This window comes from Terrapene carolina, unplaced genomic scaffold (genome assembly GCF_002925995.2).
Source record: "Terrapene carolina triunguis isolate 2854851 unplaced genomic scaffold, T_m_triunguis-2.0 Scaffold647, whole genome shotgun sequence".
Classification (NCBI taxonomy): domain Eukaryota; kingdom Metazoa; phylum Chordata; order Testudines; family Emydidae; genus Terrapene; species Terrapene triunguis.
This window is the reverse complement of record NW_020664998.1, coordinates 404,190-423,865: the sequence shown is the minus strand read 5'-3', so window position 1 is coordinate 423,865 and position 19,676 is coordinate 404,190. Positions and strand designations below refer to the sequence as shown.

The 19,676-nt window shown below is 51.9% G+C and overlaps 1 protein-coding gene and 1 pseudogene across 1 annotated transcript in view; both read right to left on the bottom strand.

The window, feature by feature from the left end:
* LOC112103300 (phospholipase A2 inhibitor and Ly6/PLAUR domain-containing protein-like) overlaps positions 1-19,676 on the bottom strand; it is an 83,157-nt gene that overhangs the window by 13,825 nt on the left and 49,656 nt on the right. The gene's annotated exons all lie outside the window — the stretch shown is intronic.
* Positions 4,933-11,936, bottom strand: LOC112103301 (annotated as a pseudogene).

The window sequence follows — 19,676 nt, the reverse complement described above, 5'->3', positions numbered from 1 at the left end:
GGCCTGTCAGTCTCAGGATAATGACTCCTCTTCAGCCCTTCCCCTTTCTTTGGGTACTGGGAGAGGGCCGACCAACCCCTCCCCCCCTCACATTTCAGTGAGGGCGTAGCCCATAGGATTATTTTGCTAGTTATTATATCCTACTAATCCAGCCAGCCGTATCGATTGATCGGTTTCTTTTTCTGAAATTAATCCATGTTATTCTTATATTTTATGAGTATTAATTCCTTGGAATTTAGGATGTGTTGAGGCCTGTGTTTCCTAATAATAGTTTTGCTAAAATGCAAGAAGCCGACTGGCCTGTAAAATCTGCTATATAGCAAAAAGTAGAATTAGTTGTAAATATGTCAGCATAAAAGCTGGCAACCTTTGGCACAGATAAGAATGGTCCTTGAACGTTGGGGAACCAAGGGGAGGAACTACCCACATCACATCACAGGTTTAGCCGGCATCTACAACCGGTTGGTAACTGCAGGGTACACCACCACTTGGAGGTCACCAAGAGAGCCTAGGCTGGCAGTTTTTGGAGTGAGATAATCCTTATTAATATATAGAAAGTAAGTGTCATAATCCACTAGCCTATAGGAGAAGGGTCCCCATAAATTCCGTGGGGTCCGGAACTAAGATTTGGGTACAGGAGGTTGGGCCTGAATTACCTAGGTCAGGATCCTACAAAATACCTTGTAAGAGAGCACTCGGCAGCTGCTTTCTTTAGCTCTTAGGGTCTGCTATGTCCTATATTCTGAGCTCTTAAACTCTTCATCTCTTTTAAATTCTTGCTTTTCTAACTCCGGAAGCTTCGGTTTCTCGCAGTGCTTTTCATCGATCTATCTATTCTATCTTCGATCACGCTATCAGCTCAGCTTGTGCAGTGTAGTATAACTACTCAACATTGCTAACCATCGGGGAAGCCAGCACCATCTCGTAATCGGGCCTGGCAGGAGTGAGGCTGGGCCTTCACCTCCTATTACGGGCTCTCGAGGAAGGGTGTGAGTATGTTAGGTTAAGGTACTTATAATAGGAATGTTACCACCAGGAGTTTTGGAATTCTTTTACTGTTTTGCAGTTGTAAGTTTCATCGCATTCCTTATTTTTATGTTAATGGCAATAAAGGTTTTATCAATTTGATATTGTCCTCAGTGTACGTGTTCTTGCCGAGCACCCCGAGAATCCTCTCCCGATCTAGAAGTCTCTGAGTTCTTGAACTGTGTAGTCTGAATTGGATAAGAACCTATCAATCTTCTGGTCGGATGTGATCAGTGGTGAGCCATAACAACTAACCCATCAAATTCAGGTCAACAAGGGGCCAACAATGAGGGTTACCAGACGTCCCGATATTAGGGTCTTTGTCTTATATACACAACTATCCCCTTCCCCCCCGCAAAAAAAGTCTGATTTTTCTCTCTTGCTCTCTGGTCACCCTACCAATGTCCCTTGACATTAGGCATATAGCCCCAGGGGCCTGGAGACACGCTGCAAATTCTTGCCATGAAATCTCGAGCTAACAAGTGCCAGGGTCAGAGCTCCCACCCCTGCCCTAGGGAACTGTTGGATGGATAATTCCCCTCTCTGATAAACATTTGGATTGTGCCCACTTTGGCCCAGAACAGCCCCAGCCGTCTGTCATGCCCACCCCAAAGTTGTGTGGGGTGCCCCTCACCCCAGCACTGTGCGGAATCACTCCCCACCTTGGTCAGTGAACCCAGGAGTCCTGACTCCCAGCCCCTCCCCACCCTGCGCTCTGACCACTAGACCCCCCCTCCCCTCCCAAGCTGGGGATGGAACCCAGGAGTCCTGGCTCCCAGGAGATAGGGACAGGGTGGATTCTCCATTCTTTAATCAAGACACCTCTTTCTAAAGGATGTGGCTCATTTACACACACACACCCCGATATGGGCTGCGTGCAGACCTCACAAGGGGAGGTTATTTGGCGTGGGATATACAGGAAGTCAGACTGGACTATCTTACCACTCCCTTCTGGCCTTAGACTCTATGAAATGAAATCAGCTTTAAGAACCCAGTCCAGCTGCTTGGCTTCACTCTGTGACATCTGACTGACGTTCACCTGCATCAACTGGCTGGCCTTAGTGAGGCCTCAGAAACACAGAGAGGGTGGGTTAGTGAAGGGTTAAATCTGGGCAGATCTCTTGGGAAAGAATAATCACCTGGTTTCCCGTGCTTCCAGCCCCCTTTATGAGATATCGCTAACTGCTGTGTTATCGGAAATCGTCATAAGAAAGTGATTCCACTTTCTATATGATACAGGGCCTGCTGCGTGTATATATATATATATATATATATAGGGAAGAGGAGCTCAGGCTGGGAGAAGAAAGGAAGAAGCCCCATCTCTGTTCTGTTCACTGATACACAGGGGGCTGAAGGTAAGAGATTCCCTGGCATAGAACTGAAGGCCAAGGAACCGTCATAGACTATCAGGGTTGGAAGGGACCTCAGGAGGTCATCTAGTCTAACCCCCTGCTCAAAGGGGGACCAATCCCCACAACCCTAAATGACCCGCCTCAAGGATTGAACTCACAACCCTGGGTTTAGCAGGCCAATGCTCAAACCACTGAGCTATCCCTTCCCCCTGCGGTGAGCCGGTCTGGTTTCCTGCACAGCCCAGGCTGGCGAATGTCCCCCAGTGAGTTCCCCCTGCAGCCCATGACATCTGGCACGGAAAGAGACGCCCAGATGTGACTGGCCGAGTCGTTTATGATCCGGCTTGGTCCATGCTGAGAACTTAGGTCGACAGAACGGTGATGCTCAACTGAGTACTTTGAGCGTTCCAGTCGAAAAACCAGACTCCTGGCAACCCTACCCAGGGTGGGGACACACGAGCCCCTGGCCTAAGTGATCACGAGAAGACTGGGGCTGCAGCCCCCCAGGGATCGTGGGCCCAGCCTTCTCGGGGTTACGAAGACTCTGCCATGCAGGAGGGAGGAAGGGGAGCCCTCGGGGACGGACGGACGGCCTCTGGGTGAAGGGAGTTGGAGGGAGGACTCAGATCCTATCACCATCCGATACCACTGGGGCAGTGCAGATTCCAGGAAAGTTCCCCACAGTAGCGCGACCATCCCCCACTTGCATAGACTCAGCCTCAGAGCGCCTCTGCTGTATCGGGGGGGAGGGAGGCGGGGAACTGCCTAGTGTGAGAATCACACCCAGCATCATGTGTGTAGAGCTGACCCTCAGTTTCCCGAGTCCCACCAAGTCAATCATGTTTGTGATGCTTTCAGATGCCGCGGTGAGAACTCCAGAGACAGGCGCAGGCAGTGAGTTCATCATTCAGCGCAGTGCTGGATTGGAACGCTGGGTGAGAAATACGGCCTGGGATACCACTCCCCCTCCAACTAGCGAGAAGGGGAAAATGAATTGGCTGAGGCAGGGCTGCGGTGGAAAAATACAGTATGTGATCGTGGAATCAAAGGCTGTAGCCATAGGCACTGACTCTGTGGGTGCTCTGGGGCTGGAGCACCCACAGGGAAAAATTAGTGGGTGCTCTGCACCCACCGGCAGCCAAGCTCCCCGCCCCCCCACCCCACCTTACCTCCTCCCCTGAGCGCTCCGCGTACCCGCTCCTCCCACCGCCAAACAGCTGTAGCAAGCTCCGGGAGGGAGGGGGAGGAGCAGGAACGTGGCACGCTCAGAGGAAGAGGCGGGGCCACGGCGGGGATTTGGGGAAGGAGTCAGAATAGGGGCAGGGAGGGGGCGGAGTTGAGGCGGGGATTTTGGGGAAGGGGTTGGAATGGGGATGGGAGGGGGTGGGGCAGGGGTGGAGTCAGGGCGAGGCCAGGGCCAGAGCGAGGTCGAGCACTCACCGGCGCCAGTAGAAGTCGGCGCCTATGGCTGTAGCACAATGCAAACACGCCAGGGGATTAGATTAAGCTTGTACTGGCAACCTGGCATTTCCTAACTTCCGACTGCTTGAGTGGGCAACCTCCACGGGGTTCTTGGAATGTAGATTTTTAATACAGATTATATTTATTTACACACACACACATTCACAGAGCGACAAGCAAATTCTTACGTGGCTAAAGAATCTGACAGCGTCCCAGTCTTATGCGGATGGGTTCAGCAATGGGAAACCTGAACATAACCTAAGGCTTGGGGCCTATGAATTTTGGCACAGTTAAATGGCCCAACAGTCACCCCTAAATTTGAGGGGACTGGGAACAGAGTGGTTAAAGGGGCAGTTTGTCCGTACCAACATCAGCCAGCCACCGGGATGTGAGCTAACACCGGCTTTGGGATACTGTAGGATGGGAATGTCTGCAGATGTCTGACCACAAGCCGGCCACGGCAAGGAATTGACATGTCTGATAATAAGTTGAGATCAGTAACATCCTAACCTACAGGAGAAGGGACCCGGACATCGGTAGGGTGAGGAGAGACAGATAAGGAAGAGGGGAGAAGCCCCTACTGAATATGCATTAGGCACAGTGGCATCAGCGTAACATATTATAAAAGTTGTACCCCAGCCTGTGGGCAGGAGGCGAGTGAGATGTAGCGTTTGGGGGGTGGCCAGATAATGGCCCTGGGTGATAATGAGGAAGGTGATGGTGAGGAGGAAGAAAATGGCTAACGTTTCCAGTTGTTCCACTAGGGGCGGTGTGGGGGGATGGGCAGACGGACATTCAGTGGCATCACTGTCCCCCGTGCTGGGCTGGAGCGTTTGGGACTCTGCTAAACGTGCTGATCAACTATTAGAAACACAGAAGGTTCCTACAGTACGAGGGCTGCGACCAGCCCCATCGGGGTCCCCAACTGAACAGCAATTTTAATAACACTGGGACAAATCTAGGGACCAGAACCTGTCAGACCTCCCAGTGATCACTGGGAATTTGTGAGTAATCAATAGAATTAACGTAGGATTCATAGCTTGGGGCTGCAACGCGCAGGAATCAGGTGCTGCGTGGCCCGTGCCGGGCGGGCTCAGGAGAGCAGCTTCACCAGCAGCAGCCCAGTCAGGCCGAGGGCAAAGGAGAATTTCCCCAGAGCCGGGCTGGCCCCACTGGTGGTGGCAGGGGTTGGTTTGGTAGAAGTGGGTGTTTCCTCCGCAGGACTGGCAGTCACCTTTGTGAACGTGAACGTGTAGCCTGCAGAAACCAGTGTGTCTCCAGTTTTAATGCCCTGTACAGACTCAGTAGCGCAGCCTTTTGCAGCAAATGGTGATTTATCTGAAGATGAACCTGATGGAGGAAATCAGCCTGTTATTCGGCGGGGGCAGCTCTGGTTCCTTCTCTGCCCCCAGAACCTCTGTCTCCACCATCCAGCGGTTCCCACCTCTGCCTCCCGTTCCCACCCGCCCGGTGCTCTCCCTGCTCTCGCTGTAACCGGCCACGGCAGGGCGGGCGTCTGGTCCCCTCTTGCCTCCCCCGCACCCCTTTCTGCAGCTCCACAAGAGACTGAAGCTGGAGTTTGGGACCCAGCTGATCGCCGGGGGGCGGCTCCTTCCCCAGCGCCCGGCACCCCCGGGGAACACGCCCGGCTCTCACCATCCCCGGCAGCCCCAACCGCTCTGTTCAGTTATTGTATAAACACCCCAAAGCGCCGGGAGTCCTGGACACACACTGAGAACAGCAGCTTCCGCACTGAGCAATAGCTTAGCTCCACCTTAAACATAAAGGGAGTGGGGTCTAGTGGTTAGAGCAGCAGCACAGCCCAAGGCTCTGGGTGACTCTAGGGGCTTTTCTACACTACATTTTATGGTGGTATAAGTTATGTCACTCAGCGGTGTGAATAAGCCACCCCCCTGAGCAACATAAGTTTCACCAACCTAAGCACCCGTGTGCCCAGCGCTGTGTCGGTGGGGGAGCTTGTGGAGGTAGTTTTATTGTGCGGACAGGAGAGCTCTCGCCCGTCAGCACAGAGCGTCTTCACCAGATGCGGTACAATGGCGCTGCTGTAGTGCTTCTAGTGTAGACTGGCCCTAGGTTTCACCAGCCCTTTGGGGAGTTCCTGAGCCATGAGATTCCCAGGGTAGCTCCCGAGCTGCGGCCAGCAGGCGGAATTTACCTTTCTGTATCTCCCCAACAAAATCGATGCAATAGATCTCGTTCCCGGTACAAGGGGTGATTTGGCTGTCGCAGGTATTGGCATTCAGAGACAAGCAGGTTGGGCACTGCCGCCCGTTCGTGGTGGTGTTCTCCTTGGGCACTGAGAACCGAGAGAGACACACGGTTACAAAGTGGGTTAAAATTCTTTTATATCATGTTGTGCGCCCATTGCCCTGCATTGCCCATGCATACGAAGGCCCCACCCCCAGCCCGACAGCATCGCTCCGTCCGTTGTCACACGGCAACCTATGACCCCCGCAGCCAATCGGTTCCAGAATTTTCGGTCATTTTCTAGGCACCCAGGGCCAGAACCCTGCTGTCTTTTGGAGAAATTGGAAACACCAATACCCCACCCCCGCCACCGACAGCTGATCAGCCCAGCCACCTCTTCGATTGTCTCAGATCAAACCCCTGGTCGATGGCCCCACTGACACCCCATCTCTGCTCTGCCCAGCGTCCCCGGGGGTGTAACACGGTGACACCTGCAATGACTGATCTCCCAGACAGAGAGAAGGAGGAGGGTGGGGGGGGAGGGGAGATGAAGACGGCATATACACAGACCCTGGAATGTGTGTGTGGGGGTAGAATGGGGGACGAGGGGCATAGGGAATGCACTGAAACCTTGGCAAGGTGGGGGAAATTGCAATAAAACGTGGTCTGCAATGAATTCCCAGACTTTATTAGATAATCTGTGCCCGGCTGTGTTATTTTCCTAACCGATATCTGGGTGGTTGAAATCCCCCGTCACCACCACGTCCTGGGCTTTGCATGATTTTGTGAGTTGTTTAAAAAAAGCCTCATTCACCTCTTTTTCTTGTTTAGCTGGTCTGTAGCCGACCCCACCATGGCGCCTCCCCCCCCGGGGTTTTACCCCTTTTATCCCTACCTGGAGATTTTCAATGAGTTTGTCTCCTATTCCCATCTCAGCCTCAGAGCAGGTGCAGACACCTTTGCTATCCAAGGCAACCCCTCCTCCCTTTGTCCCTGCCTGCCTGGAGCAAGCTGTGCCCCTCGGGGCCGATATCCCAGCCACATGTGTTCTCCCCCCAAGAGCCCCCAGTGAGTTTGAAGGTGGAGCCTGACAGGTTCAGGGAGGTTTAGATTTGAGCCCATCCCGGCTGCTGCCCCCTCTCTCGCGTGCAGCCCTCGCCCGTTTGATTTCACATGAGCCCGACTGTTCCACCCCCTGGTTTGGAGACCCGCCAGCGACAGGCATTTCAATGGCGACAGAAATGACATTCGAGTGAATGGACGTTGGGGGCAGTAAAGGGGAGAAATAGGAACAAATACAGTTGTGCCGAGGGCTTGTCCACGTGAACCATTTGACTCTGACAATGGGTTGGGGGGTGTAAGCGTCCGCTAGGCTCTGAATCTACCCTGTGCCAGCCTGCCACGGCCTAGCTGTCCCTGTGCACCCTGCTGACGCGCGTGAACCGTTCGTTAATGTGCTTTGAGCTAATCCCCTTCCAAAGCGCCCGAACAAGCTGTTCATGTGCATCAGCAGGGGGCACACGGAGAGCTAGATTCACACCCCAGCTCAGCGTCATCTAACTGTTCCTGTGGACAAGCCATGACACAGGGACGGTAAAAACAGACCCCTACGTACCTTCCGGTAGAGCCGAGTTACAGTTATCTGCGTCGTTGCATCATGTGGTGTTGATCCTCACATACTTGCCATTCCCACCAGTAAAAGTGATGGGGACTTTTATGCCACTATTATAATCACTTAGACAGTCTTTGGAGAAGAGAGTGGTCTTTGTCCCATCTACCTTAAAGAAAGAAAACAATGAACAGAACTGAGAGGCCGGGAGGGGAACCTCGAGGAGGAGCAGGGAAGTTATTTGACCTCCGAGTTTGGCTCTGGGGTAACCTTGCTGGGAGCCTGTGTCCTGTTCTGAGCCCCACTCTTAAGGAAGGACGTTGGTCAGTTGGGGAGGGGTCAGAGAAGAGCCGCGGGGACGATTAAAGGGCTAGAAAACCTGCCTTAGCGCGAGAGACGCCAGGAGCTGATCCATGGAGCTGAACACAGAGACGGCTCAGGGGTGACGTGATCCCCGTCTGTCAGAACCTACCCGGGGAACAAACATTTACTGACGGGCTCCTCAGTCGGGCAGCGGACGGTCGGACGCCATCCAGCGGCTGGGAGCTGGAGCCGGACAGACTCAGACTGGGAATAAGGGGAATGTTTTTCACAGGGAGGGTCATTAACCACTGGGACAATCTCCCAGGGGCCGTGGTGGATTCTCCATCAGGGACAATGTGTAAAGCCAGACGGGATGCGTCTCTCCCAGCTCTGCCCTAGGGATGATCTGGGGCAGGTCTCTGGCCTGTGCTGAGCTGGGGGTCAGACAAGAGGATCACAACGGTCCCTGTGGCCCAGTGGCAGTGTCGGCACTGCCGAGTGAACCCGGGTTAGCCACGCCCTGGGGTGAGCGTCCGCACTGCGACGCCTCCCAGGGGTTAGATCCACCCGGACACCACCAGGCCGGTGCTGCACTAACCCCGGGGCAGCGCTAGGCCTTTGGGGGCATGTCCCAGGGCTTCTAGCGCTGCCCTGAGCTGGGCCGTTCTCTGCCGTGAGTCTCTGCGACGGCGTCTCTGCTGAGAGCCAGGTAGAGCCGGAGTCGGCTGCAGGGACTGTGGGGTTTAAAACATCACCAAGGGGTATAAACCGGCAGGTGATTTCTGGTGCAGAAGAAGGGGATAGGCAGAAGGGCAGGAAAACACGGCCCCAAAGGAATTATGGGAAGGCATTGGAGGACTATTGGCATCTGTGTGAAGTAACGCAGGTCATAGCCAGGGACACCATATCAGATTTTGGTAGCGAGGGGCAATTTTAACCATGATTCCATGATTAACCAGTTTTAACCATGATTGCTTCAGACAGGGTATTGGGAGCAAGGTGACAGTGTACAAGGGATCTCAAAGCCAATTTCCTGTTTTGAACACGATTCAGAACGGGCATTTCTACCAAAGCAGCTTCATTTGTTGCAGTGCAGCCGTCCATTGTGGGGATGAAAATGTAGTGAATGAAATTCAATAAATAAAGCTCAAGGGGTGAAATCCTGACCCCACTGAAGTCAATGGGAGATTTGCAACTGAATCGGGGCAGGATTTCAAACCACCATGTCTTCCAGTCGCTGCGTAAGACACTGTAACATTGCCTGAATAAATCAAGCGTCGAGCCCAGACTGAGTGTTCTGTGCCGGGTGAATGTGCTTTGTTGATGGACTCTTTGGGGATGGCCTTAGCGATGAGGATGGTGACAGACTGAGGGTTAGGGTGTGCTTGGGGTGACAGCAATATCACCTACCCAGTGTATTTTCTTCTGCCACCGTAATGCAGCCGCCTGTAGTCTTGTCTACTGAGCATGTCTGTGTAGCAGCCTGGCAGGACTCTGCTGTGCCGGAGCACACCTTGCATGCCACATTCACCACTGGAGAAAGAAGAAGGAGTGTTTCCTTGTTACTGTGGCATGACAGTGTGACTCTGACCTTAGCCCCAGTCCTTACCCTCTGCTCCAAACAAGCCAAGGGGTTAACGGACCTGATTTCCTCCCGGACACTCAGTAATTGAACACTTTCAGCCCCTGAGCCAGCGGTATCCAGGGTTCCCATTGGGGATGGGTGAAGGGGATGGTGCTCTTCCCAAGCTCCGCCCACAAAATAAGCTCCACCCACCCCAGATGTGGCTCCCATTGTGCAGGTTTTCACAGTACTGGAGAGTCGCTCGCTTCGCAGTGTGCATTGGCTGAGTCCATTGCACGGCCCGGGGCTCCTGGCAGCCCCCCATGGCCCTCACAGACTCCTTGGGTGCCCTCTCACCTGCCCTATTGCAGGGATGCCAGGCTAGCCCCCTACTCATGCCAGGGGCTCTGTATGCCCCCATTCCCCATACCAGGGTCCCCCCATATACTTTCCCATGCCAGGGCCACTGTGTGCCTCCCATTCCCCCCCCCCATCATCCTTCTTTCTGTCTGGGAGATCAGCTGCCCAGGGTGTAACATGTTAAGCTCCGTGGGGACGCTGGGCAGCGCTGGGCTGGGTGGGGTTGATGGGTTGGAAGATGTCAGTGGCCCCATCAACTGGTTCTTTTATCTACACACAGTCACAGAGGTGGTTGAAAGTGTGGCTGGGCTGGCCAGACGCCAACTGCTCTGTGTGTCCCCGATTTCCCCCTTTTGGTTTTCTGGTTTCACTCCAAATCAATAGGGTTCTGCCCTGTGATGCCTGAAACTTTGGGAATTGATCGGACGCAGGGGTCCTTTAAATCGCCGCTGGAGCCCTGGGCAGCGCAGGCCAGGCAGTGTGGATGGAAATGGCTGGGGGATGCTGATGCCTCCAGCCCCGCCCCTTCTGCCCAAGGCCCCGCCCCTTCTGGGGACTGGAGCTGGCCCCTATACCGGTAAGCGTTGAATGTTACTTTCACCCCTGATCGGATGCAGCATTCAGACGTTATTGTGTTGCACAGAAGCAGAGAAATGCCATTGAGGTGAGTGCAGCCAGGCTCTCTGGGCTGCCAGCCGGCCAGTGGAGGGGTCTGACAGAAAGGTTTGGGGTGCAGAAGCCAGCTGTCTTGGCCCATAGCCGTGTGGGGATTGATCCCCATTGGGAAGTCTCTCCACTGGACTGGTGCCCCAGCTTTACAGCCCAATTACATGGGCCTGAACTTAAGTTAAAGCCAACTTTACACACATCCCTCTGGATCAGCCCAGCCGTTCGCAATCTGTGGGGAATGGGAAGGATGGAAATTGCCAGGCAAAAAACTATGTTAAGCAGAACAAAAGGATGTTCATTGTCCCATGTTCCCCAAATTACCATTGAAACAAGTGGCATTAACCACAGCACATGGACACGCACAGACCTCTTGGGGACATGGAAGTGAATCTCTGCCCTTCAGTCCTTATGTACAGCGCCCTGCACACAAGCTGTGTAAGTGCAGCAGCTTCTTTTTGAGAGTCTAAGATTTTCAGGCTCTGATGCTGATCTAGTCTGAGCTCCTGCATCGTCCAACCCACAGAACCTCGCCCAGCCCTTCCTCCATGCAGCCCATATCTGATGGCTGCGCTAGAGCCAGTCTTTTAGAAGGACGTCCAACCTCAATGTACAGAGTACCAGGGATGGAGAATCCACCCTGCCTCTTGAGAAGCTGCTCCCAGGGTTAATTCCGCCATGGATTGGTCTAAATTCAACTCCCAGCCATTGGATCTCATTCTGCCTCTGTTTGCTCGGTTGGAGAGCCCTCTGCTACCGGAAATTGTAGACCTGATTCCCGGTTCACTCAGTCCCCAAGCAGTGTCATTTACTGCTATATTTAGTCTCCTTTCTGCTGCCAAAGCAGTGCAGAGGGGCCTTCGTGGAAATAAGAATTCAGGGCAGTATCCAGTAATGGTGTCCCTCAGGCCTGGTCTACACTTAACAGGTTGTTATAGCTACGGCGCTCGGGGTGGCAGGGAGAGGGGGAGGGAGATCCACACCCTGAGCACTGCAGCGAGGCCGACCTAACTCCTGGGGTAGATGCAGGTCAACGGGTGAATGCTTCCCTCGGCCTGGCTAACGGCTCAGGGAGGGGAGTTCCCACAGGGATGGAAAAACCCCATCCATTGGGAAAGGCGGCGTCTTCACTCCGGGGCTCTGCCGGCCCAGCTACAGCGCTGTGGTTAAGCGACCACAGTAGCCATAGTTTAGACAGGGCCCTGTACCCCACACAGAGCTAATCCCCCTTCCCTGCACATGCTGGATGTTCCCCTGACGGGGGATCCGTGGGGTGTAAAGTGTCCAAGTCCAGGGTGGGTTACATGGCCACAGCAGCGGATGACTCACCTTGTGCACTCGTTGTAGCTAGGAGAGCAGGGAGAAGGCAGAGGATGAAGGAAACCATCCTGGTGCTGGGAGGCGCCCGGGGCTGGGCTCGGGGCTGGGCTCGGAGCTGAACGGAGCTTCTCACGGCTGACAAAGCAAGCTCTGCCAGAGGGGAGGAGGAGAGAGTCAAGACTGAAATGAGGATGGAAAGGGAATTAGAGCTGAGATTCAGGAGGGGAGGGGGCACCAGGCAACAGAGCTGCACAAATAACCAATTCTGTGCTTCACTGGCAGTTCCAAAAGACTGGGGGGGAAATCGTTTTGGGTTCGCTCAAAATTCTCGTCAAACTGAAAAGCCGAATGAAAAAAATTTTGGTTCATTTTCAAGCGTTTTATAACTTTTGTAAATTTTAAAATAAAAATTGCCGTCAGCTTTGAAATTAATTGAAAAAAAATGAAACGTTTCATTCTGGAAGTGACGAGACAGAATGTTTCCATTTTTCAGGATTTTTTTTTTCTAGAATTTTTTCCTGCTGAAGCAATGCAGCGAAATCGATACAAATTTGTGAAACGTTTCAGTCACCCTAAACCTGCATTTTTCAGTGGAGAAAAGTTTTGCTTAGAGAATTTCTCCCAGCTCCCCATGCGCCAGACATGCCGAGCAGTAGCAGTGCGGGGGCTCCGGGACATCCGGAGATGGGCGCTCCGTAGGGCAATCCCTGTAATAGTCATTGCTCCGGACGGAATCAGGGTGACAAGCAAAGCGGAGATGTCAAATGGAGCCAGTGAAAGTCACGGGGACATGACCTGCCCCTGCCTCACGTCTTCTTATACCAAATAGATTGAATGTAGAAGGAAACAGTTAAACAGCAAGTCAGCGTATAGCCTGTGTACGTATTGCCAGACATCCAGGGCCCCAGCCAGCCTATGGGTCCATTGACTTCAACAGTTACCCTGGCGTACACTGGCTTGGGATCCGGCCCCATTGACTCCAATGGAGCTACAGCTGATTGACACCAGCTGGGAATCGGGCCCAGGTTTCACTCCCTCGTCCATATTTGCTCCAAGTCTGCACCGTCCCTTCTGACATGGGGCGACCGGCGCTGCCTGTGGGGCGCCATGGTCAGAGCATCCTGCTCATCTGCAGAGGGGCACTACAGTGTTTTCCACATTATCTCCACCCCCTTGGGCAGCCCAACGGCTTCTTCGCTTTTCTCTTTTAGTATAGAGCTTTGAGGCCTCCGCTTTTAAGCTTTTGCCATCACACAAAATTCCCGTGAATTCCTGCTCTGTTTTCTAGAGACACAAGGTGGGGGAAGAGACGAGCTTCCGAGCGACACAGAGCTCTTCTGCGGGTCAGCGGAGCTCGAGAGCTTGTCTCTCCCCAGCAGAAGCTGGTCCAATAAAAGCTATTCCCTCACCCACCTTGTCTCTCTGATATCCTGGGACCCACACGGCTACAACAACGCTGCAAACTCCTCTGTTCTCTGGCTGTTGTCCTGTTTCTGCTCCATGACACTCCCTTGCCTCCCGCCCCAGGGCTGCTTCGATTCCTTACTGCCCTACAGCAAGGGAGTTTGCTGAAGGCTTTTTGACAGTCCAAATCAATTATGTCGACTGGTTCTTCTCTGCTCCCTAAACCTGGGATGTTCAAAGCAGCTGAGGAGAGTCCGAGGCCTGACTCCCAGTGAGTTTCAGCAGACGCTGGCCCCCTCGCTGCCAGTTTTGCCTTTGAAAATCTCCCTATTTCGCTCACACACCATTCCATGAGTGGGGCTTCTTTTTCTTTGCACAAACCGAGCTGCTTTACCCCTGCCTTATCATCATCATGGGGTTTTACAATGGGAGCTTGCACTTGAAATATATCTCCATCCTTTACTCGCTTTGCAGCAGATCGTGAAAGATTACAAACCATAATTTAACACAGCATTAAAAACTCTTACCTTCAGCTGCACAACGGTTCCGTTCACCTCCAAGTTCTCTCTAAAGTCAGAGATTCACTAGCCTGTCTAGCACGACCCCTTTCCTCTATATATAGTCCAAAGACAGAATTGGATTATTCCAGAAATTGGGAGTAAAAGTGAATGATTTATTGAAATGTAACATATTATACGAGACCCGTGCCTGGGCACTCCCTCTTTAAACACAATTCAGATTGACTCTTTCTCAACCCATTGTGTTTTATAGAAGTTGTCCCATACAGTCTGCTGGTTCATGCAATAGAGATAAGAGGTGCGACTTTTTGCACGTTAGAGGTGTTTAGCCAGATCCTGAGGTGCTGTAGATCATAAAGCGATGCCAAATTCACAGCAAATGGGGGTCAGGCCCTATTAACTCCAGTGGGGCTAGGGCCAATTGACACAGTGGGGGATCTGGTTCCATTGACTTCAATGGAGCAATGGCCAATTGACACCAAATGGGGGTCTGGTGAGACTGTCATAACAAAACTAAGGATGGCTATGCAGTGGCTCCATGACGACAGCTCCTCTCCCATTCCCAGAACAGGTTACTAACTTCCTTGTCGTTAACTTGTGTAAATATTCATTGGGTGACAGATTTTCTTACCCGTTACATATTAAGGGTGTTGTGCCAAGCTGGGTCTCACGAACATGATGTCACACCCAGCTGGGGGAAGTTAGTTATAGAATAACTGAGCGGAGAAAAGCGTTTCGGCCTTCGTCGCGCTTCAGGCCAGTTTTGCTCCCTGAGGTTGTCGAGATGGGTAGGGGGCTTCCAGACGGAATCCAGGAGTTAGGGTCCCCAGGAAGCGCAGAGAGAGAGGGTGGTTGGACATTGACGGATGAACAGTGTGATGGAAAAGCTGGGGATTATTTATATCAATGTATTAATGCAAGGCTCAGATTCAACTGGTAGGTGCATCTCTGAAGTTGCAGCCTTGTTCTCTAGAATCTCGCTGTCATTGAACACACAAGAGTAAGGCCGGATCTACATCAGAAACTTTTGCCAGCATAGCTAAGCTGGAGGGCGCGTGATCTCCTGTGACATCACTATGCTGGCTAAAGCCCTACCATAGGGGCAGTTATGCCGACCGAAAACCCCTTTTGCCCATAGAGCTTATTTCTGTCTCCTACTGATGCTGTCCCACGGTGTCGAACTGAAATATTCATTGGAACAAGAGCTTTAGTCTCCCACCTCCCAGGTCCAGTCCTTCTCTCTCTTGTGCTCTTGTTCTCTCTGGCTCAATAAATAGGGGGAATCTCACGTAAGAGCAGGGAGGTTATTTCCCTCTGGAGTTGGCCTTGGTGGAACTGCTGCTGGGATCCTTTGTCCAGTTCTGGGGACAACAATTCGCAAGGGATGTTGATCAATTGCAGAGAAGAGCCATGAGTAGTAAAAGGATCTACTGTCAATCAAACGTTGACTCCACCCTATGGCCACTAAGGCCCCTCCCACCATAAGGCCCACCCTGTGGGATAATACTTCCGGGGTCAAAATTGACATATGACCAGAAGCAAGGGGTGGCATGTGACCCCTCTAAGAACTTCTGCTGCCCACTACCAATTGCGGTGGGTTTCAGCTCCATGGGACCAATCCAAGAACTCCTCCCACCGCCCTCTACCAATCAGTGAGGGTTTCACCCCCTTAGGCCTTCCCTGAATGAAAATGTCTACCAATTTGTATAGGTATAGCACAAGGGTCTGGGCTGGAACCCCCCCAATCTCTGGAGCACAATGGTTGGCCAGCTGGCAGCACCGACCCAGAAGTCCCAACACTGCATGGAAGAGGCCTTCTCATTTCAAGAACATGAGGGTTTTTCAGAAATTGTGGAAACGCTGAGAGGAAACATGGACTCCTTCACCACTCCAGTGAGAATTTAGGAATTTGTTGTAGTTCCCAGGGAGTTCGCCTGCCTGCAGAGAAAGCCCTACATCAGCGACACTTGTGAGGTGGAGGGAGCAGTCGAGGGGAGCCCTGTGGCCCAGCCATTGATGGATTTGGCAGAACCCAACCCCATGACCCAAGTGCTCATGAGGCAGACCGATGAGCCTGATGGCCTCCTGTTATCTGCCCTATGGAGAAAAGTGACTGCAGCTCGTGGGAGTCGCCGGTGACGAGGTGAACAGAGCTCTCACTCATTTCAGCGGTTAGTGGGGGAGTTAATGCACACTGCACAATCTCCTGCATTACCGACACTGTCCCAAACCAGGTCTAATGATTAGACTTGGTTATCAGTTACCTCAGTTCTGGGCAGTGCTTCTATATCATGATGCCAACTTTTCCTAACCTAGCACTAAAAATTTCCCAAATGTGGTGAAAAATTCCCAGATAAAGTTTTTTACAGTGTTTCTATACCCTAGGAAATTTCCCAAAACCTGGGAATTTGTGAGTAAAATGTTTCAACTTGGGAATTTTCATTCAAACATTTTACTCAAAAATTCCCCAATTTTGGAAAACTTCCCAGGATATAGAAGCACTGGTCCTGGGGTATGTAACAAGACTCCCAATTAAGTGCTAATCAGCTCTGTTATCTTATAGGAGAAAAGAAAGGGGGTCAAAGCATGCCTTGGACCAGGCCCACCTAGTACACATACCTTCCACCACCCTCTCTTAACTCACTGGGCTTTGGCACCCATGTCCCCTGCCTAGCAAGTGCCATTTAGTTGAGGATGAGTCCCTCAATCGGGATATGCCAAGCACAGTTCTGATGCCCTCGATTCACATAACAAGGATAACAACCCTTTAGTGCCCCTGCCCCAATAACAAGGAGACTGGGGATCCCACACCAGCCAAGAGTGACCATTTGGGCAAGCAATCCCATCATGCCGAGCACCTAGGCAGGGTGGGTGTGCCCATGCAAACGAGATGAACTCCCCAACTTGTCACTAGATGTCAGGGGAGAGCTCACTCAAACCCTGTTTGCAGATTATATTAAACAACACGCTGCTGTAGCTTTGTTGCAAGATTGTAAAAGGGGACGGAACTGAACTCACCAGGGGAGCCAAGGTGGGCCTGGTGAATTACCCAACGGCCTCTCTTTTCAGGCAGTTGGATGTCATGCTGGGAGACCACCAGATAACAACTGTTATCTTTACAGGGTCTTTATAGAATCAGTGCTCAATTAAAGCGATGACACCCTCGCCACACAATTTTCCACCGGCCTGTTTTACAAAGACATTGTCGGTGCAACACAGAGCAACAGAGCTGGGTGGCGAGAATTGAGGGTTTGTGAGGTGGGCAAATCCGATTACAAGACCCCTGCTCTGTCGCCTTCAGCTATCACTACGTGTTTTCCTTACATCGCCATAGCAAGGGCTTATCTTTTGACCAGATTTAAAAATTGTATTGTAACGACTTAGTGAAAAATGACCAGATGGTGATGAATTTTGTAAAATATAAAAGATGTTAAAACACGAGTGTGTCTAAGCTCACTTAAAATGCGTTTCAAGAAGCCCAGATGTGGGTCTCTTGCTATGACTTTCAGAACCATGTTTCTCAAGAAAGCACTCTAAGTGAGGGTTTCAAGACAACCGATGTCTGGTGGGGGATTTCTTTGTTTTTTTACAACAACCAATTCAGAGAAAGTACACATAGATATTTAATTTTTTTTTAAATATATAGAAGTGTTTTATTTAAAGCAAGTATCAGAGGGGTAGCTGTGTTAGTCTGGATCTGTAAAAAGCAACAGAGAGTCCTGTGGCACCTTTAAGACTAACAGATGTATTGGAGCATAAGCTTTCGTGGGTGAATACCCACTCATGCGTCTGACGAAGTGGGTATTCACCCACGAAAGCTTATGCTCCAATACATCTGTTAGTCTTAAAGGTGCCACAGGACTCTCTGTTGCTTATTTAAAGCAAAACATTACCATTTTAAAATTGCTTTTTTAAAGTATGAAAAACATTACACACTGAGCCATTTGGGTCTTTTAGCCAATTTTTTAGGAGGCAAAAAAAAGGGGGGGGAGGGTGGTAGTGGTGTTTTTTGACCAACCCTGGTGTCGATGGTCGAGGCCTTCAAGCATTCCAAAAGATCTCTGCTGGCCACATTGCCCATGACAGAAGATGGGACATTCAGCTCTGCCATGTCGTTCATAAACACATCCCATTCTTTAGGTGGGCATCTGCTAGGAACCGCGTGCGTCTGGGTGACACCGGGGCCGAGCACGGCAAGCGGCTGGGGAGAGCCTGGGGGCCTGGGCAGAGACGTCACCTGTCATGAGGCCTGGTAGGCCGGGCTCACAGGGGGACGTAACTCCAATGGAGGGGCTGACACTGGGGAGAAGGGTCCTCCCCTCTAGCGCCTGAGGACACCACCAGAGCAGGATCTGACCCCTGGTGTCACCGCAGCACAGCCGGGGCCTGGGACAGCTGAGAGACAGATGGTGACCTTGTCTCACATCCCAGAGACAGCTGTGTGTGCTGTCCTGGCCCACAGGGTGGGTGGGGCCCTTGTTCCTTTAACCTCCGGCTGCAGAGAGAGCACGGAGTGGGGACGCTCGAGCCGCTAGCTCAAGTGACCATGATGAGACTGGGGGTGCAGCCCCCCCCCCACGGATCCTGGGCCCAGCCTTGTGGGGGTTATGAGGACTCTGCTGTACAGGAGGAAGGAAGGGGAGCCCTCGGGGGCGGCCGGCCTCTGGGTGAAGGGAGTGGAAACGAGGACTCAGATCCTGTCACCATCCGATACCACCGGGGCAGTGCAGAAACCAGGAACGTTCCCCACAAGAACAGGACCATCCCCTGCTTACATAGACCTGGCCTCAGAGTGCCTCTGCTGTATTGGGGGGAGGGAGGCGGGGGCCACCTAGTGTGAGAATCACACCAGGACTTGGACGTGAGCTGGGGGGTTAAGTGTGAGGACGCCTGGTATCCGTGCCTCAGTTTCCCAGTACCACAGGGCTGTTGCTGAGACCCAATCATGGATGTTTGTGATGCCCTCAGATACCATGGCGAGAACTCTGGAGAAGAACTAAGACAGAAAACAGGAAATTAGCGATTGCCACCAGCTAATTAAACAACATTTGCAAACCTCTTAGGACACCAAAAATCCAATCCTGTTCTTAAAAAAAGGTAAATTTTATTCAAAACAAAAAGGAAAAAAATACATCTGGAACTTTGGCTTTTGCTAGTTTTTAAAAGAGCAATTCCAAAAATCAAGCACCCAAAATAGCTTCTTGGGGGTTCAGCTTAAAGGTGACAAGCAAACAAAAGCATCTGGGGTTAGCACAGAGGAGTCCACCAGCCAAAATAACTAAATAAACCTGATCGTGTCAACCTGGACATTCCCTGTCCCAATGAGTCCTGCTAGGAATGGAAAATAATTTTTCATACCTGGTTCAACCCTTACACAGTATTGCTGCTTATAGCATGGCTGCTCCTGTCCCTGCAGCCCAGAGAGAGCAACAGACAAAGGGGAAGTTTCTTTCCTCATTTTAAAAAGTTCTACCTTCCCATTGGCTCTTCTGGTCAGGTGCCCACTTTCTTTTCTTTACTTGGGGGACTTTTTAACCCTTTATAGGTAAAGCAAGTAAAGACCAGCTACCAAGAGGGATTTTACAGCTAACTGCCTGGCTGGGTATCCATCAAAGAGAGCTACACCTCCCCCCCCCCCCCCGACTTTATTTATCACAGCTCGCCCCTAAGTTTTGGGGGACTGGGAACAGAGTGTTGAAAGGGGCGGTTTGTCCATAACGACACCAGTCAGCCACCGGGACGTGAGCTAACACCGGCTTTGGGATATTGTAGGATGGGAACTTCTGCAGATGTCTGACCACAAGCCGGCCACGGCAAGGAATTGACGTGTCTGATAATAAGTTGAGATCAGTAATGTTGCCGGCACAGAGGCCCGAGGACAGCAA